Below are 9,437 nucleotides of genomic sequence, written 5' to 3'. Positions count from 1 at the left end.
TATATATATATATAACTGGCTACTTGGAGTATGTCGGCTTCTAGAAAGCTGCTGTAACAGACTGCACTTTTTAAAAGCTTAGAAGTGCTATACAAACAGCTGAAGGACTGTGAAGGGTTAGTTCTTTACAGAAAGAGGGCCTTGAGTGATAGGCTGCTCCAAGCAATCTGATTGGTTACCATCAGCTGAGCAGAGAAAGACTTGAGAGCTGCATGCTAAGGAGAGAGTCAGTCAGATTTCTGCCTTGACTGAGTTGAGTCTGATTTCAGCCTCAGCTGAGAGCAGTTTAGCACAGACGGAGTACTGGAGGAAAGTTGGCAAGAAAGTTTTAGCAGTTAGGTGAAGACTCCCATTCAGGCCAAAGAAAGGGAATAGATCTTCTAGTGAGAGGAGAATTTCCCTACCCAGTCAAATAGAGAGTTAGCTCTGAAGAGTGCAGAGATCCCTGGTCTGGTGTAGTTCGAAACTGCCTTTAAAGACCTTAAGAGACAGTTAAAAACTCAAGACGAGTACTGGTGTTTCAAGAGAAGGGGTTTGGGTACTGGAAAGAGTGTACCAGCCTTCGGGGATCCAAAATGAGAAGATTCAAGGAAGGTGTTTTGGAACATCTGGGGGAAACACTGGATCAAAAGCCTCTCAACCTAAAGATTTAAGTCACTGAAAAGCTTAAGAAACTCTCATTAGCCTGAAACATAAAAACTGAAGTCGGTGCATGTACTGGTTTACTTCAGAAATTTCAGCCCCTGATTTCACCTGACCTTTCCCCTCTATATTATATAAAATATTTTGTTATTTTTGAATTTCAAGATGCCTCGAGTGACATTTAAGTCATTTCAGTTAAAGCGGACTCCTGATCCTTCCCTCAGGTTCCTGGGCTGAACCAACAGCCAAAATATCATACTGTGACAGGGTGAGACAGCCAGAGTTCTTCAGCAAAGAAGAAACCACTTTACTAGGGTGGCTCAGTCAGTAAAGGGAAAGAAAAACAGAGGGAAAATCTTGCCTCTGAGGGAGGGAAGTGGACGGGGCTGTCATAACTTCTTTCAGCTCTTGTGCTCTCCATCATACACTGTCCTGCACTTCTCTTCATCCCCACCTAATATTTTGCAGTCACTGCTGTATAATATCACTCGATGTTCCTTTTGACACACAACACAACTAACCTATGTAAACCACATATGCAGGCTAGGAGTCATGGTGGCTGGTTGCATTTTTAAAAAGGCAGCCAAACATGTGGGAGACAAAGAATGAATTACCCATTGCCCACAAAAGCTCTTTCAAACACTTTTCTACAAAAAAGAAACAGTTGAGACTTGAGCATGTGTAAAATATGTTTAAAATATGTTGACAAATTAAACCAAGATGTGGATGTAATCATGGTATTTAAATTTTTCCTGCATACTTCATCTCCAGATATGTACCCACTTTATTTCAAAGTATCTGTTTTTAGAGGCATGAGAACAGAGTTCTTGAATACCACAGAAGCTTCACTGCAAGTCAATAGTTATCTAAAGCAAAATTGGATGTATACCTTTATTTTTTAAAAACAAACTTTAAAATCTGATCCAGAAAACTGACTGTCAGTGCAGACATAGAAATGAATATGGGGCTGGATGTTTTCCTTTAGTCCAAGCTTACATGCACCAGGGCTGATCTCTGCTTATTGATGCCCTGAAATTCACCAATTTAGTGGGGCTGCTAATTCATGGACTACAGAATGGAGTTCCCAGCCTCCCAGCGAAGTCGATGAGGTCCGGGGGCTGTTTTGCTGCCCCGGAGGAGCCGGGGCAGCAACAGAATCATGACGCACGGCATCATGACATGGGTGAGGTGGGTGGAGCCAGCTTGGCTAAACTGCCGGGCTCCGCTCCCGCCCAGACAGTTGCTGATTCGTGCTCGGGCTGATCGGTAGCTCCGAGCATGAAGAGGCAGAGGGACGGCCTACCTTTGAGGCTTCAAGCCCATCGGGAGCTGTTTCCTCAGCTGCGGCTGCAGCAGAGCGCTGGGACATAAGCGCATGCCAATGTTCGTGGCTGCAGAGTGCCTCTAGAGGCGGAGGCGGACGCAGTGGCAGGAGCCCTTGGAGGCAGGGGAATGATGGCAACGGTGTCATCTCTACAATCCTGCGGCAGGCCAGGGCATCAGGCAATGGCTAGTTGCGGCCTGAGGGAGGGGGTCAACCCAGGGTGGCGGAGTTTTAAGCTGCCTGTGGTAGCACTTGGCAACGGGTGCCCGGGGAGGGAGTCTGGGTGATCTCAGCAGCAAAGTGATCTCTGGCAGCAGCGGAGGTCCCAGGTGCCAGCGTTTCTGGCAGCTCCCATTTAAGACACACACACCCCTGGGTTTCTCAGACTGTGACTGGGAGGTAAGCCTTATTAGCTGCGGCCTGTAGTGGCATTTTGGGCCTTCCCCCCTTCATTCCTCCTCATTTTTAATCGGCCCCCAGCCCCATTCCCTCAGGCGATTACGGACAGCTGGACTGGGGACAGTTGTGCAGCTGCGGGAGGAAGGCGGTTTTTTAAAAAAATTCTAGCTGCCAACAGGAGCATCAGCTTGGCCAAATCATGACAGTTGGCCGGGGAACAGTTGGCTGAACCCGCCCCCCTAGCACCAGCAGCTGGAGTGTGAAATAAACAAACAGTCACAGGGAGCATCAGCTTGAGTAAAAGGCTAGGGGGTGCAATTTGATTTTTATGACCCCGAAATATGCATAGGCTAGGAGTGCGGTAGGGCCTTTTTGAGGAACTCTTATCCCTGGGATAGCCAGTTTAGGGGGGCATTATCACAGGATGCCCATTTTGTGGCAGCGGCCTTGATGAGGTGGCATTTTGGACAATAGTATGAAAGGTTTGAGGCTCTGCCAGCATTGATAATACAGCTTCCACATCATGGTGTGAGGAGTGAATGGGCAGCCACTTTGTAAGAAGGGCAATTAAAGAATTCCTAGTAATAATACGGGCTCTAGGCAGTTTTGATTAATGGCCAAGTGGCTGCCAGCCTAGTGAGCTGATTAGGCAGTTTATGGTAGTTTAGAACGTTAAGCCCTATGTCAGTTGCCTAGGGTTCCCAATTCAAACAGCAGTGGGTCCACTGGCTGTTAAGCGGTGTAGAAAAGATATTTAAACACACAGTCGGACTGTAAGGACAATTCGAAGGATAGAGGGCGCTCATTAAGTAGCCAGAAAAGGGCCTTCTGGGGGTGGCCTTACAGAGGATCAAATTAGTAGGAATAATCCAAAAATAATCCAAAAATAAAAGTTTTGTTCAAAAAATTTTTTAGTAGGAATAAGTTTCTATTAAGCAATTTGGCGGCTGCATATATTGGTTTGCTACAGTGCTATCCTCCTTGAGAGGCTGGGGGGCTGTGAGCTGGCCCACACTCAGATTAGAAGAAACACTGTAAGGCTTTCAGCTATGCTCCTGCAGAGTGCGGGGGGTTGGACTAGATGACCTGCAGGTTCACTTCAAAGTCTAACATTCTATGGTTCTATAATCTTTTCAAGTGTAGGTGACAGACGAGGAGATTCCTTAGGAGCTGGTGAGCAAGTGTCAACATCTGTTCCACGGTCTGGGGGACAACGGTCCGATGCCAGGCAGGTGGTCCAGGGTGCAGAGGCACACTTGGATCTTCTAAAGGACAGGCAATGCAAACTAACTGCGGTAGGTGAGGTAGTGGCAACATATGGTCACCTGATACAGAGTCAGAACACTAGGATGATGTCTGGGGTCAGCTTGGCCATAGGGACCCAGTGGTTATGACACTACCGGGGTTTATACTTTGTAGATCACAAACTCAGAGTTCGTTTCCATCTGTTCTGACAGGAAGGTGGCCGACGGTTTTGGGTCAGGTCCCGCTTTTCGCAGGATTCCTGTTTTCATGTATGGAGAATCCATTCTGGTGATGGACACAAACGAAATATAGGCCTCGTTATACTCTTAGTGGGAGAGATGCCCCCCCATGGTGCTTTTATGTTAGATTCGTAGAGCAGAGAGCCCTTGGTAAATTTACAAGAGCCACCCAAAGGTGTTTTGTGATCAGAAAGATTACAGGGTTTGTCACACCTAGTGAAATAAGATCAGGTTAGCTGTGGAGGCATCTGACAGTGGGATTAGAGAGGCTAGTAGTGATTGGTGGTAGTATCCTAACTATAAATGCACGGGGAGCGGTTCTGAGCTGGCAGAGACTGACCAAGGGATCTTGGTCGTAGTTGATAACTCACTAAAAATGTCGATACAGTGTGCGACTGCAATAATGGGGCCAGTGCTACTCTGGGGATTATTGGGAAGGGAATTGAAATCAAGTCAGCTAGTATACTGCCCCTATTTAAATCATGGTGCATCCTTATTTGGAATGCTGTGTGCAGTTCTGGTCACCACATTTTAGAAAGGATGTTATAACACTAGGAAAAGTGCAGAAAAAGGCAACTAGAATGATAAAAGTGTTGGAACACTTTCCCTATGAAGAAGGGTTAAAATGCTTGGGCCTCTTTAGCTTGGAGAAATGATGGCTGAGGGGTGATATGATCGAGGTTTATAAGATTATGCATGTGACAGAGCAGGTTGAGAAAGTCCTTTTCTCCCTTTCTCACAATGCAAGAACTCGAGGGTACTCAGTGAGGTTGCTGAACGTAGGGTTAGAAGGGATAAAAGGAAGTATACGTGGAATTCACTGCCACAGGAGGTGGTGGCAGCTACAGGCATGGACGGCGTCAAGAGGGAATTAGATAAACAGGGAGCAGAGATAAAGCAGTAGCTATTAGCCACAAGGTATAGATAAGAACTCTCAGTGTGGGGCAAGTGATGTGCTGTATTGTGGGTGCTTGGGGAGGGCTTCTCTTATGTTCTTATGACTGAATATATTGCTCACAAGCACTGGGGCAACAGGAAGAACAAGAGTGAATGGGCATTGAGTCGTCCTTCCGTCCTTTCCCTGTCCACCTAGTTGCTTTCGAGAGGTTCAGTTCCTTTTTGGAATGGTACAGGACAGGATTATGCAGCACTGCCCATTATCTTGATGACTTCCTGTTGGCAGGAAGGAAAGATAGAGGCCATGCAGATTTTACTGAGCTAGGAGTTCCCCTTGCTTAAGAGTACACTTAAGGCCCCTGGCTGGGCATTTGTTAGGGAACCATAGAGGTTTCATGAAGGGCTTGCACCTACTGCACCGTAGGACTAGGGTCACCGGGGGTATAAGAGATGGCCTCTTGGCGCTTTCCGGTTTGTGGATCAGCTATGGCGGTCGTTCTCCCCAGACCTCGGGGGAGCGACTCGCACACCAGCAGTATGGAGGGGTGCTGCCTCAAGTAGCACTCACACGGAGCCTTTGTGATAGGCTCCAGGCCATAGGGCTTTTGAGGGGCAGCCTCTTCGACAGCTAAATGCCGAAGAATTGAGGCTTCCCTCTGCCCTGATGGTCCTGCTGCTGTGTGGCCCTCGGGCATGAGCTGATTTGACTGGGACAAGCGCTGGAGATCAAGTGGAATATTGATTACTGTGAGCGAGGTCAGAGAAATGACCGACAGTGAACGTGAGTTCAAAATAAGCGGAATATTTAAAAGCAAACTACCCCCCCCATGGGAAAAGCAGATGGACAGATAAGCATAATGAAGGGGGCAGGGGGGGAAACAAGCAGCGATTTTGTTTTGAGAGATTTACTTGAGTGCTGACATCGAGGTGACGATTTTTCAAGTCCGCGAGAAGCGGTTTGGAATTGTAAACAATCGCATAAAATGGCGGCCTCGCAAAGAAAGCTTAAAGCGAAACCGGCGGTTAGTCAGAGCCCAAAACTGGAAGAGGGAGCAGACATCATGAAAATGTTAGCAGATATGCTCAAGCTGGTGATGGAGCAACTCGATGGTATTAACCAGCAACTGACTTCGCTGAATCAAAACTTTGCACCCCAGCAGCTCCAACTGGCAGAAACGGCAAAGAAGGTGGAGCATACGACAGAGAATCAAAGAAATAGACACCATGAACAAGAAAATGAAAAAAAGAATGGGGGAAGTTGAAGCAAAACAAAACTTCCAAGAAAACCGTTTGTTACAGCTACAAATGGAAAAAGCCAACATGATTCTCAGATTTCAGGGAGTTCCTGAATCGGCAAAAGAGGATCTGAGGAAGTTGCTCAGCGAAATCATTGCTCCAGCAATAAGCTCAACAGCGGATGAAGTTGTAAAAGAGATGGAGACTGCTTATAGGGCATAGTCCAATTATATTTTTAAAAATAGCTTGTCTGGAGAAATTGTGGTCAGATTCTCAAGAAGACAGACCAGTGATACTATTTTAAAAGCGACCTCAGCAACTCCACTGAAAATGGGGAATATAAACATTAAAACTTTAAAAGACATTCCATTTGAAATTCGCCAAAAGAGGAAAAGCTATAAGGACTTAATTTCTTTTCTTCAAACCAATGGAATTTCATACAGGTGGGCGATCCCAGAGGGTGTCATCTTTAAAATCAATGACAAAAGAGAAAAGATTGACTCCATTTTTAAAGACAAAGAATTTTTGATACGCCAGTTGGGATTGAAGGAACAATCCAAAGATGAAGAATCGAAATCAAGTGACTCCGCTACCTCTGGAACAGATGAGGACTCTGCTGTAGAAAAGGGTGCAGGCGCAACGAAAGTTACATATGATTTCAGAGACAGAAAACCAAAGTAAAGGCAGAAGGACTCTGAAAATTGCCTTTTGAAGCAAATAACAAGAAGATGCTCAGAAAGTTCTCTCACAACAACTAACATACTAACATTGAAGCCAAGGCAAACAAGAACTCTACAAATATATTGTTGTACTAACACTTTTATTAATAACACTTAGATTAACATCGATATGATCTCCTCCTCTTGGGTTTTTAGTGTAGTGTGGTTATCTATCCCTTCCCTTATATTTTCTTTGTAGTTTTGTAGTCTTATAAAAAATATCCCTCAGGGGATTTAAAAAGAGAGAGAGAGAGAGAGAGATGGCCTCTTGGTATGGAAAGAATTTTTGGATTCATACGATGTGGTTAGTGGTTCCTGTCCTTTAAGGAGGAAGCAGGTATGAGGCAGGTCTGGCTATACCAATGTCCGGCATCTGGGTATGAAAAGAAGAAGGGCAACTTCTGTATAAGGAAGACACTTGAAGGCAGATTGGGAGAGTTTCTGGAATGGAATTATACCCTGTGCAGGCCATGCGCCAGAATTTAGCTATGCGGGCTGAGTGCGAAGGCTACAAGATGCTATGAGAGATATGTGCAGGACTGCGAAGTTTAATGTTAAGTTTAGGTTATTAAGTTCTTTTCCAGGCGCTGCACCCTGGTCTTGAACGCGGAGGCGGGCCTTGCAATGATAAGAGCAAGGTGGCCCGGAGTGCAAATAGTCTGGTTTGCTATTCTGCTTCGCCATAAATGACAGAGACATGGTGCTACATGTGGAGACTGACAATGTGATGATAAGAGCAAGGTGGCCTAGAGTGCAGATAGTCTGGTCGGCTATTCTGCTTCACCATGAAGGACAAGGCCATGGTGCTACATGGGGAGACTGACCTTGCGATGATAAGAGCAAGGTGGCCTGTAGGGCAGATAGTCTGGTCAACTATTCTGCTTCGTCATGAAGAACATGGCCATGGTGCTACAAGTGGAGGCCCACCTTGAGATGATAAGAGCTTGGAGTGCAGTTAATCTGGTTGGCTACTCTGCCTCGCCATGAAGGGCAGGGCCCTGGTGTTGTGGGGTGGTCTAGGGCAATTTCTGCCACACCCCGGTATACGGGTCAAGTTCCAAGACCTGTATAGGGCTGATGGGGTGCACCTATCTGACAAGGGCTATGGGTTCTTTGTAGGACTTGCGGCAATAGATTAGCTCAGCCTTGGCCTTTTAGTGGGAGCAAAGACCAAAGCAGAGGCTTGGTCTTGGCTGTGGCAGGTTGGTGGGGGCAAGAAACCAGAACCGGTGAGCACCTTACGGCATTTTCCCCATTAGGGAACGGGGGGTCATCAGGAACTGCCTTTGGATTTTCAGGTCCAGGGTGGGGAATGGTGATCACCTCCTCTTGGAACCTCTTAGGGTATGCTCCTCTCTACAAGTTGGAAGGCTTCAGGGGTAGGCGCTTTTAGGTGGCGACCATTTTTGCTGGGCTGCCGGTTGCGAGCCAGACCGATTGCTCAAATCTGGAGCTGGGTGACCCGCCCGAGAAAAGGGCAAGGAGGTTGGTCAGAGGAATGACACCTGCCTTGCCTGTTCCGTGCTCGCTTAGCTGGTCCCTTGCTGCAATGTTATGTTAAATAGTTAATAAAGTGGCCCTTGTTTACTCCAAACTGTTGTCTGTCTTGTTATTCTGACTAAGGGCTCAACAAAAGAAACAGGAAATCATTGATTAAAAATATGTGTATGTGTCTTTCCCCCCCCCCCTTGTTGTTCCTTCTAGTTTAATCAGGGGAGTACTGCCTCACCAGCTCACTCAGCTGCTATTTATTTCAGAATATTCTCTTTTAAAAACCTGGATCTTTCAAAAAGTCGCACTGAAGTCCATATAGCCATGGAAATGCTACACTGGATCCAACCATGTGTGTAGTTTAACTTCAGATACCAGTGGCTGACCAAAAACTTAGCATTAGAATTCTGTACTTATAATTTGCAAATTATTTGGTAGAAATGCACTATTTGCTTTTAGAAATATTTGCAGTTTGACCAACACTGCCATATTCAGAATATTTTTAATATTTTCAGATTTTATAGCTCCAGATATTCAGAGTTCCATTGACTAGAACAGAAGTCTGATTGGGCTGCAACGTAAATGAAATGAAACAGAAACCTATTCCTTCATATAGCTTGGGCTGGGCTGCCTGGGAAATTAAACACATTCTCCAGACAGCCTGGCACCAATGATGGTGGGGCCAGGAAGCTGACTTATGTTGCCTAAGGTTTGCCAAGGGAGTAGCACTGTTGGTTAATACTCTGCATGCTGACACTGGCCTCCCTGCATCCTTTTCCAAGGACCTCATTGGAGGACAGGAGATATACCTTCTAGGGAAATAAGAAGAATCCCTGCCCAGTTAAACAGGGAGACTTATCTCTGGGAGGGGATCCCTGGTCTGTTGTGAAAGGAAACTGCTTGAGACACCTCAAGAGTTAAGATAGAAATTAGGAATCAAAAGGGAGTTAAGTACTGAAAGAAGGTTCCAGCCTCAAGGAAATAAGAGGAAAAATGGGAAACTCTGTTAAGAACTAATATGGTGTTTGGGAAAACACAGGGATAAAAGCTTCTCAATATTAAGAACTCAATAACTAAGAAAATAATCTTTAATAACTCTCATTTGCCTGTATAAATTACAATCTGTATAACCACTGATTTTTGCCTCAAAGTTAACTCCTGATTACACCTGACCTTCCTTTGTCTATTAAATAAAACCTTTTGTTCTTTCCTTAGGTTCCAGGGCTGGGCTAAAAGCCAAATTAT

Source organism: Gekko japonicus, unplaced genomic scaffold, assembly GCF_001447785.1.
Source record: "Gekko japonicus isolate JY-2015 unplaced genomic scaffold, Gekko_japonicus_V1.1 scaffold72, whole genome shotgun sequence".
NCBI lineage: Eukaryota > Metazoa > Chordata > Lepidosauria > Squamata > Gekkonidae > Gekko > Gekko japonicus.
Note: the sequence above shows the minus strand (reverse complement) of the source record.